We start from the raw sequence: 12,007 nt of genomic DNA on the forward strand, positions 1-12,007 counted from the left end.
CGCTCCCAGCCATCTCCGCCTCTCTCACCGCCTCCCTTCACTGGCGCCCCTGCAATTGGCCGGCCGCTCGAAGCTCTGCACCCCGATTGGTCGCCGCCCGCGTCAGTCGCGGGCGCCAAGGCGGACCGAGATGACGCATGGCAGCCGGGCTCCGGGCGGTGTCCCAGGCCGGCGGCAGCAGGCGGAGCTTGGAGAGGACAGACGCTGAGCAGTCTGACGGCGGCGGTCCTGGGAGGTGCCAGCGGGAGGCTGAGCCGCTCTTCGCCGGTCGCCGCGCCCGGGTCTCCTGGACTCCCGCCCTTCGCGGCCCTTGATGCCGGGCTGGCCAGCTGTGTGATGGGGCTGCTGAGCGGCGCCCTGCGGCTCTCGGCGGCCGCTGCTCGCGCTAAGGAACGTCGGTGCCGGGTTCCCCGCGCCCCCGCGCGCCGCGGCCCTTGCTGACCCAGCCCTCCCGCCCGCCTGTCCGTCTGTCCGCAGCGCGGCTGAGGTAAGGCGGGCGGCAGTTGGCGCTGCGCCGCCGGCCTGAGAAGGGGACCGCCCGGGGGGAGGGGCGGCCAGGCCGGAGGCTGGCGGGGTCCGAGCCGGGGAAGCTCCGGGCCGGGCCGGAGCCGCGAATACTGAGGGCGCTGCCCCAGCGGGGCACCGAGTGGGGCGGGGCGGGGTGGGGGACCGTCCCCGGGCCAGCGGCGAGCTCCGGGCTTGGGTCCAGCGGCCTGCCGGGTCCCCCGCAGTGGCCCGCACCAGCTCTCCGCCTCCCCTGAGCCGCCAGGTTCCGGCCGTCCCCGGCGGTCAGCCGAGCCGCCGCTGCCCGTCGGTTTCCCGGGCCCTCTGCGCACATTACGGCTCTCTCTGCTCTGTGCTGAAGCCACCCTTTCTCATTTCCCCCCATCCCCTCTCCCCCGTTAGGGTTGGCATGGAGGCTTCGGCTAGGAATGTGGTTGTGCCCTTTTGCCAGATGAAGGCAGGCGCGGGCATCGCGTGGGAGGGGGGAAGCCGCTGGCGCAAGGACTGGAGGGGGCTCGCTGGATGCTGGCCATCCGTGGCGGGGGCTGGTGTGGTCTCGGCGGTCGGCAGCCTGGGATTACTCTGGCAGCCATATTGGGAGGATGATCTGACAAATCCTTTAGGAGCCAAGTCCCGTTGCTGGAAGGCACCGAGTGACAGCCCTGGCAGCTTTCAGGGTGACTGGCCACACCGAAGCCAAGTTGTGGGGGTTGGGAGGCTGCTCCAGCGAGCTAGTCATTGTTCATGCAACACAAAACATTCCGGGCCCTAAAACCAGAATGGAACTCCGAAATCACTTCTTTTTTCCTCCTTGGTGAATCGCTAATTGAGCTTCCAAGGCAAAGTGCCTTCAAGATTGCATTCTCTTTGGGGTGAAATGATGCATTTCTGTGCTCATCGTCTATGATCAGGGCTATGGACACAGAGGGATGGTGATGTCTTACTCGCACAGAGGCAGATCTGGGGATTGCTAAGGCCAGCTGACCAGGGTGGAGGCCTGGAATTATCAATAGTATATTGCGTCGCTGGATGGATAGATTTTCAAAGTAGCTCAATATGCAGAGGTGAAGTCAACTGGAATATGATGATGATGGGAGAGGGTTGCAGCAGTATTTTTGAGGACACAGGTTGTCATGTTTGTGGAATCTCGAGGTGGCTGAAATTAGATTGTCAACAGATCCCTTGCTCACATATCTCTTTACTGTTCTAGGCAGCTGTTGTGCTGATACTGAACATGTTGCTTTGTGTCTTAAATGGGTCTTTCCGAGCCCCCTGAAAGTGTAGTGGTTGGATTCAAATAGCTCTTAAGAGGTGATATCATGGTGGATATTTTATTTAAAGGCTGGCATTTTGTCAGCTTAGCTTAGTCATAGTAAAATCTTAGCTTGTGTTCTCTAAGAAGTGAGGTGATGCTTTCTAATTAACTTGGTATGGCTGTTGGGTTATGAGGCAAGTGAAATGGGTAAGGTACCACTTAAGGTTGGAATATGAAGAGTGCACGCATGTTAGCGTTGTAAAAAGATCTGGATAGGAGCAACAACTGAATTTAGTGTGAGCCTATAAATTTGTCTTTTCCTACATTCTAGGTGTGGAGAGGTCCTGGAGAATGGCATGCCCACCTTTTTTGTCCTGTTGCTTTCATTCAGACTCCCTTTCTTAATGAATAAATTCCTGTAACTTAAGTGGAACTACTTATACATTTTCAGATAAGGTTTTCTAAGAAAAGTCTTAACACTTTATTTTTTATTTTTATCATTAAGCTTTTCTTTTGAAACTTGGTTGAAATAAAAAAAAATGACTTCAACAGAAACTAGTGTTTTTTGCATCTTATTAATAATGAGAGAAATACAGAATGTCTTGTTTTTAAATTCCATGTCCCAATTAAGAAATATTTCTGAGATGTAAGTTTTTACATTTATTTTATTGGTAAGCAAGATCTGAAGAATGGTGGTTAAATGTAGTCTCAGCACTTGGTAAAGTCAGACTGGACTGGGATTCTGGGAGGCAAGATTTTGTGCAGCTCCACTCTGATGAATGTTCTTCCAAAGTTTATCCAATCAGGTAGAACTTCTGAGCAGACTTTCCTTTTCAAGACCAGATATGAATGTAGTTTTCCTTTTTCCTCTTTTCTTTCTCCCACTTTGAATTTGTGCTGGGAATAAACTGCCAAGAGAAGTGCCAGCAGAGGCTCTCCAAGGCCAGAGCTTTCTAGCTCACTTCCTGCTATGGTCTTGTCCTGGGTACAAAGTGAAGGACAACAGAAGGCCCCTGCTTTGTTTGTAAACCCTTCCCAGGTCACTGAGCACAGCAGGTCTTTCTCAGGAGTAAGATAGCCCTTTGGTCTTGTAAACCCATGTGATATAATTTCACAAGGCTTAAAGTGAAAGGTATAGCATATCTACTTCATATTGTTCTCTTTAAAAGGTGGTCTTGCTCAAGCAGATACTGGTGAATTTCTGGAGTTCATGAAAGAATGTAGATAAATACACATTTAGAACTTTTTCATCAGTAGAAGGTAAATGAAGCAGATGTGGTTTTGACAGGAAAAACCTGCAAAGGGTGCTTTGGACTTCTGACTTGGATTTTTTGATGACTGGCTCAGTAATTTGTTTATGCTCACTTTGACAACATTCATTCCCAGTTGAGTGTGTGTAGAGATGTAGTTCTTTACTCAAGGAACTTACGCTTTACCCTATGTCTGTGGGTATGGTGAGATCAGGTTAACTCCAGCATCTTTCTGTTTTAGTACATGTGGTTTAGCATATCACTACCCTTGCCATGGCGGTTTCCATGATTTTCAGTCAGAGCCTCTTCCCTCTGTGTTGCAGTATAATATGTATTATCTAATACTCAGTCGGTATTTTTGTTTTGTAGTGGTTTGTATATTCGTTATAACTCACAAGATTGTAAATGGCTGATTTTAGAATATTTTTTACATTTAATATCAATTGTTTATGCCAAAGCGTATCATTCAATTACCTATCCTCTACCATTGCTCTATTTGAAGACACTGGTACATGTCTTAGTTCTTCCATCCGAATTTCTGACATCATTCTGGTAGATGTCTATAACTGTAACAACAACCACCATCACAGCAATAGTGATAGAATAGCTTACTCGTATTGAGCTCTTTTTGTGTGCCAGGCTCTTTTCTAACCATGTTATATTTACTCATTCAGTCTTTATAACAACCATATAAAATGCATACTGTTATCCCCATTTTATAGGTGAAACTGAGACAGAGGCTAAATGATTCCCCCAAGGTCACTAGAAGTGGTAAGTGACCACTAGGCTGAGCTTCCTTTGTAACTACTCTTAACTGTAGAATTCCTTAACTTCACCTCAAAGTTTAGGTTCATTCTGTTCCAGTAACTCATATTGTGACCGTATCTTCTAACATGTCATCACCTTCAGATCTTAAACTCTGATAACGTACAGCTCTCACGTTAGTAGTCTCTTGCTCTGTGTTCTCCTACCTCAAGTCTCTGGTCCGTTAACCCCTTTCAGATTTTACTTCTTTGTCTGCCTTTTCTCCACTGTCATTCCAGGGTGCATTGCCTCAGCCATTTTCTTACTACTTGCAGTTTTTATTTCTTCTCATGCCAGTCTTCCGTTTTCTTCTCATGCCAGTCTTGAATCATTCCCATCATCTGTAGCCTCCCTTTTTTAACTGTGTCATGGAGAAACCTCACACAGTGCTGCACGTTAGTGCCTCAGTGGGTGTCTAGTCTTGGGTCTCCCCTGAGGCAGTCTTTGGTGTCTGTCAGAGCATTTCTGCTCACTTTCCTCTCCTGCTCTCCCCCGTGGCTTTTCTAAAATCTTGACCATTTTAGTTAGGCCTCCTTACTGCCGCACAGTGAGGCAGTCTCAAGGGAAAGGTTACTCTCTTGACTTCAGCTCACCCCTGGGCTTGTGTTTTGGATATCACTGCCTTCTTTTCCTTTGGGACTTGCTGTATCAGCTACTTCCCTTTCTCTCTTCTGCTGTTTCCCCTCAGTTTTCCCCTTGAGAGCAGCAGACACAGTCCTGCGTTAGGGCCTTTGCTCTGACTCTCGTGCTGCTTGAAACACTCTTCCCCTGAAATCTGCTTGGCTAATTCCTTCACCTGCTTCAGGTCTTTGCTTAAACTTAAACCTCACTACCTCAGCAAACCTCTCCTGACCTCATTCATGCATCTGTCATGGCACCCCTTCCCACCACACTCCTGATCCCCCCGACTTTGCTGTAATTTTCCTCCCTCATAGCACTTATTATCACCTCTCTTTCTGTGTAACCTATTTTAATGTCCCCTCTGCCCTACTAGGGCTTCCCTTGAGACTCAACTGGTAAAGAATCCACCTGCAATGCGGGAGACCTGGGTTCGATCTCTAGGGTTGGGATGATCCCCTGGAGAAGGGAACAGCCACCCACTCCAGTATTCTGGCCTGGAGAATTCCCTGAACTGTATAGTCCATGGGGCCGCAAGGAGTCAGACATGACTGAGAGACTTTCACTGCCCTACTAGAATGAAAACTTCTCCATGGCAAAGATGTTTGTCTGTTTTGTTCACTGATTTATCCCAGACTCCTGCAACTGCCTGTCACGTTGTAGGCACCCCGTAAATAGCTGTTGAATCAAGGATAGAAACATAGAAGTCTTTTGTGTTAATAAATGGGGTGGGGAGGGGAAGAATTCTTCAGTCCTGTTCTCTTTTGGCCATCTCTCTGCCCTCACAGGTTCTGGAAGCAGTGAGGACACTTGCATTTCCCAGCCCACCGCAGACTGGCTTCCCCGATCCCCCACTTCACTGAGTCCCAGCGCTTTGTCGCGAGGCCGGGGCTGCTTCACGCCTGTGCAGTGTGGGAAGTGCTGCTCACTTCACTCCCTCCTTTGTCTGCTTCTGTTTTGTGGGGCTGGTTTCAGTCTTCTGGGCCTTGTGCTTTTCTGGCCACTCACCTGGCTGTCATTTATTCAACACAAATTTTTGTATAATTTTTAAAGACTTTATTTGTTTTTAAGAACTAGAATTTTGACTACATAACATTTTCAGTGTCAAATAACAGATTAGGCATTACAGGAAAGTTTTATTTAGTTATAATTTATATCACTTACTGCTTTGAAAAAGGTTTTGAGCAGCTTACCACAATACTGTAGATATGATGAGGCTGTTAAATATGGAGAAGAAACAAAAATCTATATGACAGGAGGAAAAAATAAATATACAAATAACAGTAGTTTGTCTATGTGTGCATGCATGCTCAGTCATGTCCAACTCTTTGCAACCCCATGGACTGTAGCCTGCCAGGCTTCTCTGTGGAATTCTCCAGGCAAGAATACTGGAGTGGGTTGCCATATATATAAAGTGTATGTATGATATGTTATTGTAACTTAGTCTTGAAACTTTTGAAAGTCAGATAAAAAGGGAAAAGGAAATTATACAATTTTCATTCTGGTAAAAGAAAGGTAATGGTTTGTCAAGAGCAGCTTTTTTCCTGGTAATGAATTCTAAAGAAATTTTAAGAGGAAAGCGTTACAGACATCCTGCTGCAAAGATATACATACTAAGTGTTTTCAACAAATCTTTTAAGTAAAAGGAAGTGTTCTTCAAAGACCTGTTTTAAAAACATAATCCACCTGCTTTCCACACTGAGTATACAACATTAAAATATAACTTAAGTCTTTTCTGTGACTAATGTGGTTCGGGTATATAACTTTATGTAAAGATAAGTCTGAGTATCCCAGCAGAACACTCATTATTTAATAACTCTGGTGAGAACCTGGAATACCTGTATTCTGTGTTGTCATCTCAATGAAAACATACCTATTAAATTTTGGGTAGTGGTTTATCATGTGGCAAGACTGACACATTGTTGCCACATGGAGAAGTCTGACCTGCATTCTTGGCCAGCTAAGGAGCTACTTACCAGGCAGGTAGCTGCAAAGGTGTGGTCACAGGCAGATTTCAGAGAGAACCTTGACTCATACCAAATTTGAATTAACCTCTGATTGAAATGTCCATTTCTACATCATAGCCAAGCTGAGTTCATTTTAACCTGGACAGTTACCAGGAGTAGCTCTTGTCATCCACTTTGACATTAAAACTTCAGTGGAATATTGGGTTTTGAGTGACAGAGTTCCCAGTGGATCTGTAAACTAAAAATTATAGGATGTGGTTTTAGTTATTTGATTGAATTGACTTACTAGATAGAGTTTAGTGTTAGCCATCCAAACAGTGAAAAAATAAGAAAACAATGAAAAACTTTCATTTAGAATAGTTTATTTTAAGCCATAGGCCATAGGAGCTGTTGTTTCTGAATGGACCTCTTGGTTTATGAGAATCAAATCATGTCACCGGTTAAAAGGAAGGTTCTTGATTCCTTAATTGCAGTGACAAGAAGACACGTGTCTAATCTAAAAATTGTTTTGGTTTATTTTCATAAATGGTTAAAACAGTTGGGTAACCTAATTGAGCTAGTTTAATCTCATTTGAAACTGAAAATCTGATCTGTCAGGAAACTCTTCCTGTGCAGTCTGATTCTTGTCATTGGGTTAGAATGCAGAAAGAAGCTTTCCTAACATATGATCCATTTTGAGCTTTTGCAGCCTGGCTCATGGCTGATTTTTATCCATTGAGTCAAAGACCAGGAATAGACATACATGCATACACAAAATACATATACACACAAAAATGAATTCTTACATTTTGGGGACCATTTTATCAGTACAGCCTTGGTCAGTGACATAGAGTATTGGATCCTAAAGCCTGCCTAGTCCTCGTGGAACGTATTCAACCTAGAAGGCACAACTTCTATAATAACAAGGAAATTTTCACACCTTCCCCATATGGGCTCATTAGCTACAGATATTTATTTTGGGGGTATCCACTTATTCTTTGTTATCATTCTTTCATTTTTTTTTTTTTGGCTGTGTCACTCAGTTCCCTGACCAGGGATTGAACCTGGGTTTCTCAGTAGTGAAAGTGCCCTAATCACTAGACTGCCAGGAAATTCCCTAATTCATTCTTTAAAATGTAATTCGACAGAAAAGATTATCTTTTAAATAGATTGCTTTTTGATGTTATAAATTTGTGGAAATAGAGCAGATTTTGTAAGTGTTGTATTTAAAAGGTTGCATTTCTTGGTTAAATTCTATTTTTAGCTGTGACAAACATACTGAATAAAGTAGCGATGTACGCGAGTTAACTGCTGCCTGCAACACAGGGCAGAAGGAAAGAAGAAAAATGAGGAATCAACACAGCGGTTTTAGGGAACAGCGAGATAGAAGGTATGACTTTTAGCTTAGAAAGGGGGATGTTAAGGAAGATACGACTTAATGCTTCCTGCCTCATGGTGCCCTTGACCTTGTCCTCAGAAGATATGAACTTGTAATAGGTTGGAAAGGAGATTGAGCTTCTAAGCATTACGTGTTCAGTGTGATAAGGATCTTGGTGAAGAAGGTTTCAAGTTGGACAGTGGAAACTGATACTGGAGAAGAGGCTGGATTGTGGAGGCCTAGCAATTTTTAGGTTGTTTTCTGAGGCCATGGGAACCAACTGAAGGCTTTTAAGAAGAGGGAATGACATGAATTGACCTCTGTTTAAGGAATATAATCCTGGCTGTTTTCTGTTATAAAAAAAAAGGCGGGGGGGGGGAGTATTACAAAACCCAGCCAACCAAAAAACTAAGATTATTTCATTCTTGTTTGTTCATTTTGCTGAAAAGTCAGTTTGAGAATTTGTCTTAGGTTCTCAATAATCCAGAGTGCTTCTGAGGGCACGAGAGAATTACACAAGATCAAAGTTAAGCAATGGGGCAAAAATTTAGAAAAATTCAAATGAATTAGATCTAAATATTTTATTATCCCTTTATTGTTAGTGAACGCTTCTGGAATTTTGGCTCCATTCCACTTTATAATGCTTCTAATCGTATGTCATAAGGAAGGAAAACTGGTCAGAGAAACAGTCTAGAATCGAGGCTGTTAAGAGATTTAGAGTATGTATGATTGCCTTTCCTACCTGCCTTTGGCTTTTTAAAACTTGGAAAATGTATTTTAATTTTTATTGTTTTCCTATAACTTCTTAAAAATATTCTGTAATTGTTATTTCTCACTGAAATTTAAATTTGATTTCAGATTTACATAATTGGTAATTTTTTTAAAGGATCAGGAAGTTTTGAAACTGTAATTCTTTGATGGACATCCATTATAAAAGAGATACTCTTTGTATGTAGGAAAGTAACAAAGTAACACTTGCTATAGCCTGCTTACTGTAGTTTCTTATTTTACTGTATAAAATTTTAACTTACTTGTGAAGATAGTTGCAGTTTTACAACAGGACAGTTAAATCAGAGAAAAAAAAATACCTGTTTAGGTTCAGGTTGTTTGGGGAAAGTAATTTTAAAATGTACATACCGCTTCCAAAGAAGAATGACTGTTAAGCTATTTTAATGAGGGAGGAGTCTGAAATTAATTTTATCCTTTTTCTTTTTCATCAGTCCATCTTTCTCTATTTTGAAACAGCTTGCTTTTTTACTGATACCGTTCCAGCATCAGTTTATTGATACACAGTTGTTCAGTCACTAAGTCGTGTCCAACTCTTTGCGACCCCATAGCCTGTGGCACACCCACTCAACCAAAATATTTTGACTCCTCTAGACCATGTGATATATGGGATTAGAAACATGACTAAAATTCTGTCTTGTCCTCAAGGAACTTTAAGCTGTTTTTCTTTATTGCTACAAAACAGCTTATTCTGCTCTAAATAAGGTTAATGAGTTGAGAAGTATTAAGTGGAGAAACATTTGCCTTTGGTTTGCAAGAACTGGAGAATCCATGAAGGCTTTAAAAATAGGTAGTGTATGAGAAGGTCCTGGAAGAAAAATTGGGTTTTGAGAAGAACAGGGGAGGTGGAAGAGTACAGTGGGTAAAAGGAGCTTTGGAGCAAAGGCACAGGCACAGAAAAACATGAGATGCTCTCAGAAAACCCTCTCGTGGGTGGTTGTTAAGGAATGTGGATGGAAGGCAGTGTTTTGTGGGCTTGTAAAAATAGGTGGTTTATGTTACAGAACACATTGAATGCCAGTGTGGGGAGTTCAGTCGTTCCTTGGTAGGCAGTGGAGAAACTTTGAGGATTTTTAAGTGAAGAAACTTGTGCTTAAGGAGCATGACACTGACAGCTTTGCATATTGTGGATGGAGTAGATGAAAATGGCAGTATGGTGTGGTGTGGTGGGGATAGGAGGAAGAAAGAGAAAAAGTGCTCAGGACAGTTAACAGTCTTGGGTGAGTTGTATTGAAGGTGTAAAAGAGGTGGTATGATGGTGGTAGAGATGAGAGAGATTTTATAGGTGAAAGCCATGTTATTTGGCATTGATTAGATGGGTAGGGGAAGCAAGCTCTTTGGCATGTGGGAACAGGAGAATGGTGAGAACACTAAAAGAAATAGAAAAGAGCTGGGGGAGGTGGAAAGATGTTTGAGGTTTGGGTGTGTCAAGTTGGATGAAACGCTGGGAGAATGGCTGGGTAAAAGGGTCAAACAACTGATGAAAAGTGTATGTATGGGGACATTCTATATTAAAGATGTTAGTATTTTGGTTCCTGGTACTTTGCCTTTATTGTTTATAAGTCAGTTAGCAGCATTCAGCACTTCAGTAGGCCCTGGGTAGAACACAAAAGAAGAAAGTTTTTTTTTTCTTTAATTTAAATATCCACAATATTCATTAATTGTCAACATTTGTGTCTTTATTACCGCTCCCTGCCCATCGTGCTATTTAATTAAAGTTACTGGGTGTCTTGAGCTGTAGTTTTCTCTACTCTGGGTTAGGCTGTGATTGTATCTTCTGGGTATTGTTTAAATTGTTTTTTTGCTCCGCATGTGTCCTGTAAATGAGGCTTGATTCTGTCAGTGTTTTTTTTAAGGGGATGGGGTAAGAATATGTGCTAGGAGGTACTGTGTGTCTCCTGTTGGAGTGTATCAGGAGGCATTGGCCACGTCGGTATCCCACTTTCAGTGTTGTTAAGGTTGATGAACCTTTGGTTCAGATTATGTTACCCTAATTCATACAATATAATCTTCCCACAGTGATCAGCCTTTCATTTAAGGCTTTTTTAGTAGATAGTGATGATGCAGAGAACCTTTTTGTTAGTAGGGGTGGGAAACATTCTATTTCTGTCATTTCTTCTGCATTTATTAGCTGGACTTTTTCCATAAAAAGGAACTTGCACTCATTGACTATTTGACTGTGCTGGAACACAGTTTATACAGGATACAGGGACTGGATGCATGCGCCATTCCTTTGTTTTATTTGCAGTTTTCAGAATAATGAGATTTGGAAGTATTGTTATGAACTTATGAATTTGTATATTTAATTTTTTGCAGTCCATATGCAGTGTGCCTGTATGTATACATGTATTTTTATGCTCCAGTTATCCCATCTTTGTCCAGTGGGGGCCCCTTTCAGTTGGCAGCTGTATCTTTTCACCGTGACCCCATTCATCTTTGATTTCTTGCTTATGGTCACACTAAATGTTCCAGAATCATCCTGAAATTTCTTGCCCAGACTTGGTATTTGCCATTTTTTCAAGGAACCTAAGTTTCAAAGAGATTTTGAAGGAATAGGATGTTCACTTTGGGAAGCTATTAAAGAGCATACAAGCTGGAATATAGTCATGTAAAATGATAGCAGTGTTCTCACAGTGCATTTGGGGTTATAAGTGCTGTAGGAAATACCAGTGATTCCTGGAATGTTTGTTTGGGTCCTCATTTGAAAGAGGTAAGACTAGAGTGGGGCCATCAGCTAGAGGGGAAAATGAAGGTTCATGGGGGAGAAATTGTTAGAACACATGAAAGAATGTGTGTGGGATAGTAAAGGCACTTGACCAGCCACAGAGTACCTTGACTGGTCTTGTAAGCACTGGGGAGTAAGGAAAGTTTCTTGGATTTGGAAGTGAAATTGAAAGTCATGCTTTAGAAAGGTTAATACTGCAGTAGGGTTAAGCAATTGCGTAAAGTTGGGTTCTCAGCTGGAGGTTTACAACATAATTTTTAGAAGATGAAAACAAAACAAAACTAGCCATACCTGGGCCCTATCTCAAAATCTGAAGTCTAGGCTCATTTACTTTTCTAAAGATCCTGTGATTGTTTTGTGCAAACCCCTTGCCCCCATTTAAAGACATGGATTAAAACTAAAAGCTCAAAGATTGGTTTCTCTATTGCATGTATGCTAGGCATGAGGTAGTAAGGACATGGATTAAGGATAGAGCAGAGGAAATGAGAGGAGGGAAGGGATAGAAAAATGGAAGTTTATGTTTTAAAAGTTTTCATGCGGTATTTCATGAATAATGTTACCACTAATGAAAGGATTCAAAGAGAAGGAAGCAAAGATGACTCCTAGGTTTATGGTATGGGGCCAGATAGAAATGGGAAGATTGGCAGAGATTGTGAGTTTTAGGGGGAAGATAATGGGACACATTGAGTGTTGAGATGCTGGCTGTATATAAAAGTGGACTCTGAGGAGTTAAAGTGTGTT

The 12,007-nt window shown here is 42.6% G+C and overlaps 1 protein-coding gene across 7 annotated transcripts in view; it reads left to right on the forward strand.

Moving 5' to 3' along the window:
- Positions 1 to 211: 211 nt before the first annotated feature.
- Positions 212 to 12,007, forward strand: part of KIF1B (kinesin family member 1B) — a 150,426-nt gene continuing 138,630 nt past the window's right edge. For 5 of the 7 annotated variants that reach the window (XM_043484799.1, XM_043484802.1, XM_043484800.1 and 2 more), the window contains exon 1: positions 347 to 487. The gene's annotated coding sequence lies outside the window, so the exon portion shown is untranslated. Of the gene's footprint in view, positions 488 to 12,007 lie in introns of all 7 variants that reach the window. The other 2 variants (XM_043484805.1, XM_043484806.1) reach the window with 2 other exon arrangements.

This window comes from Cervus canadensis, chromosome 13 (assembly GCF_019320065.1).
Source record: "Cervus canadensis isolate Bull #8, Minnesota chromosome 13, ASM1932006v1, whole genome shotgun sequence".
NCBI classification, from domain to species: domain Eukaryota; kingdom Metazoa; phylum Chordata; class Mammalia; order Artiodactyla; family Cervidae; genus Cervus; species Cervus canadensis.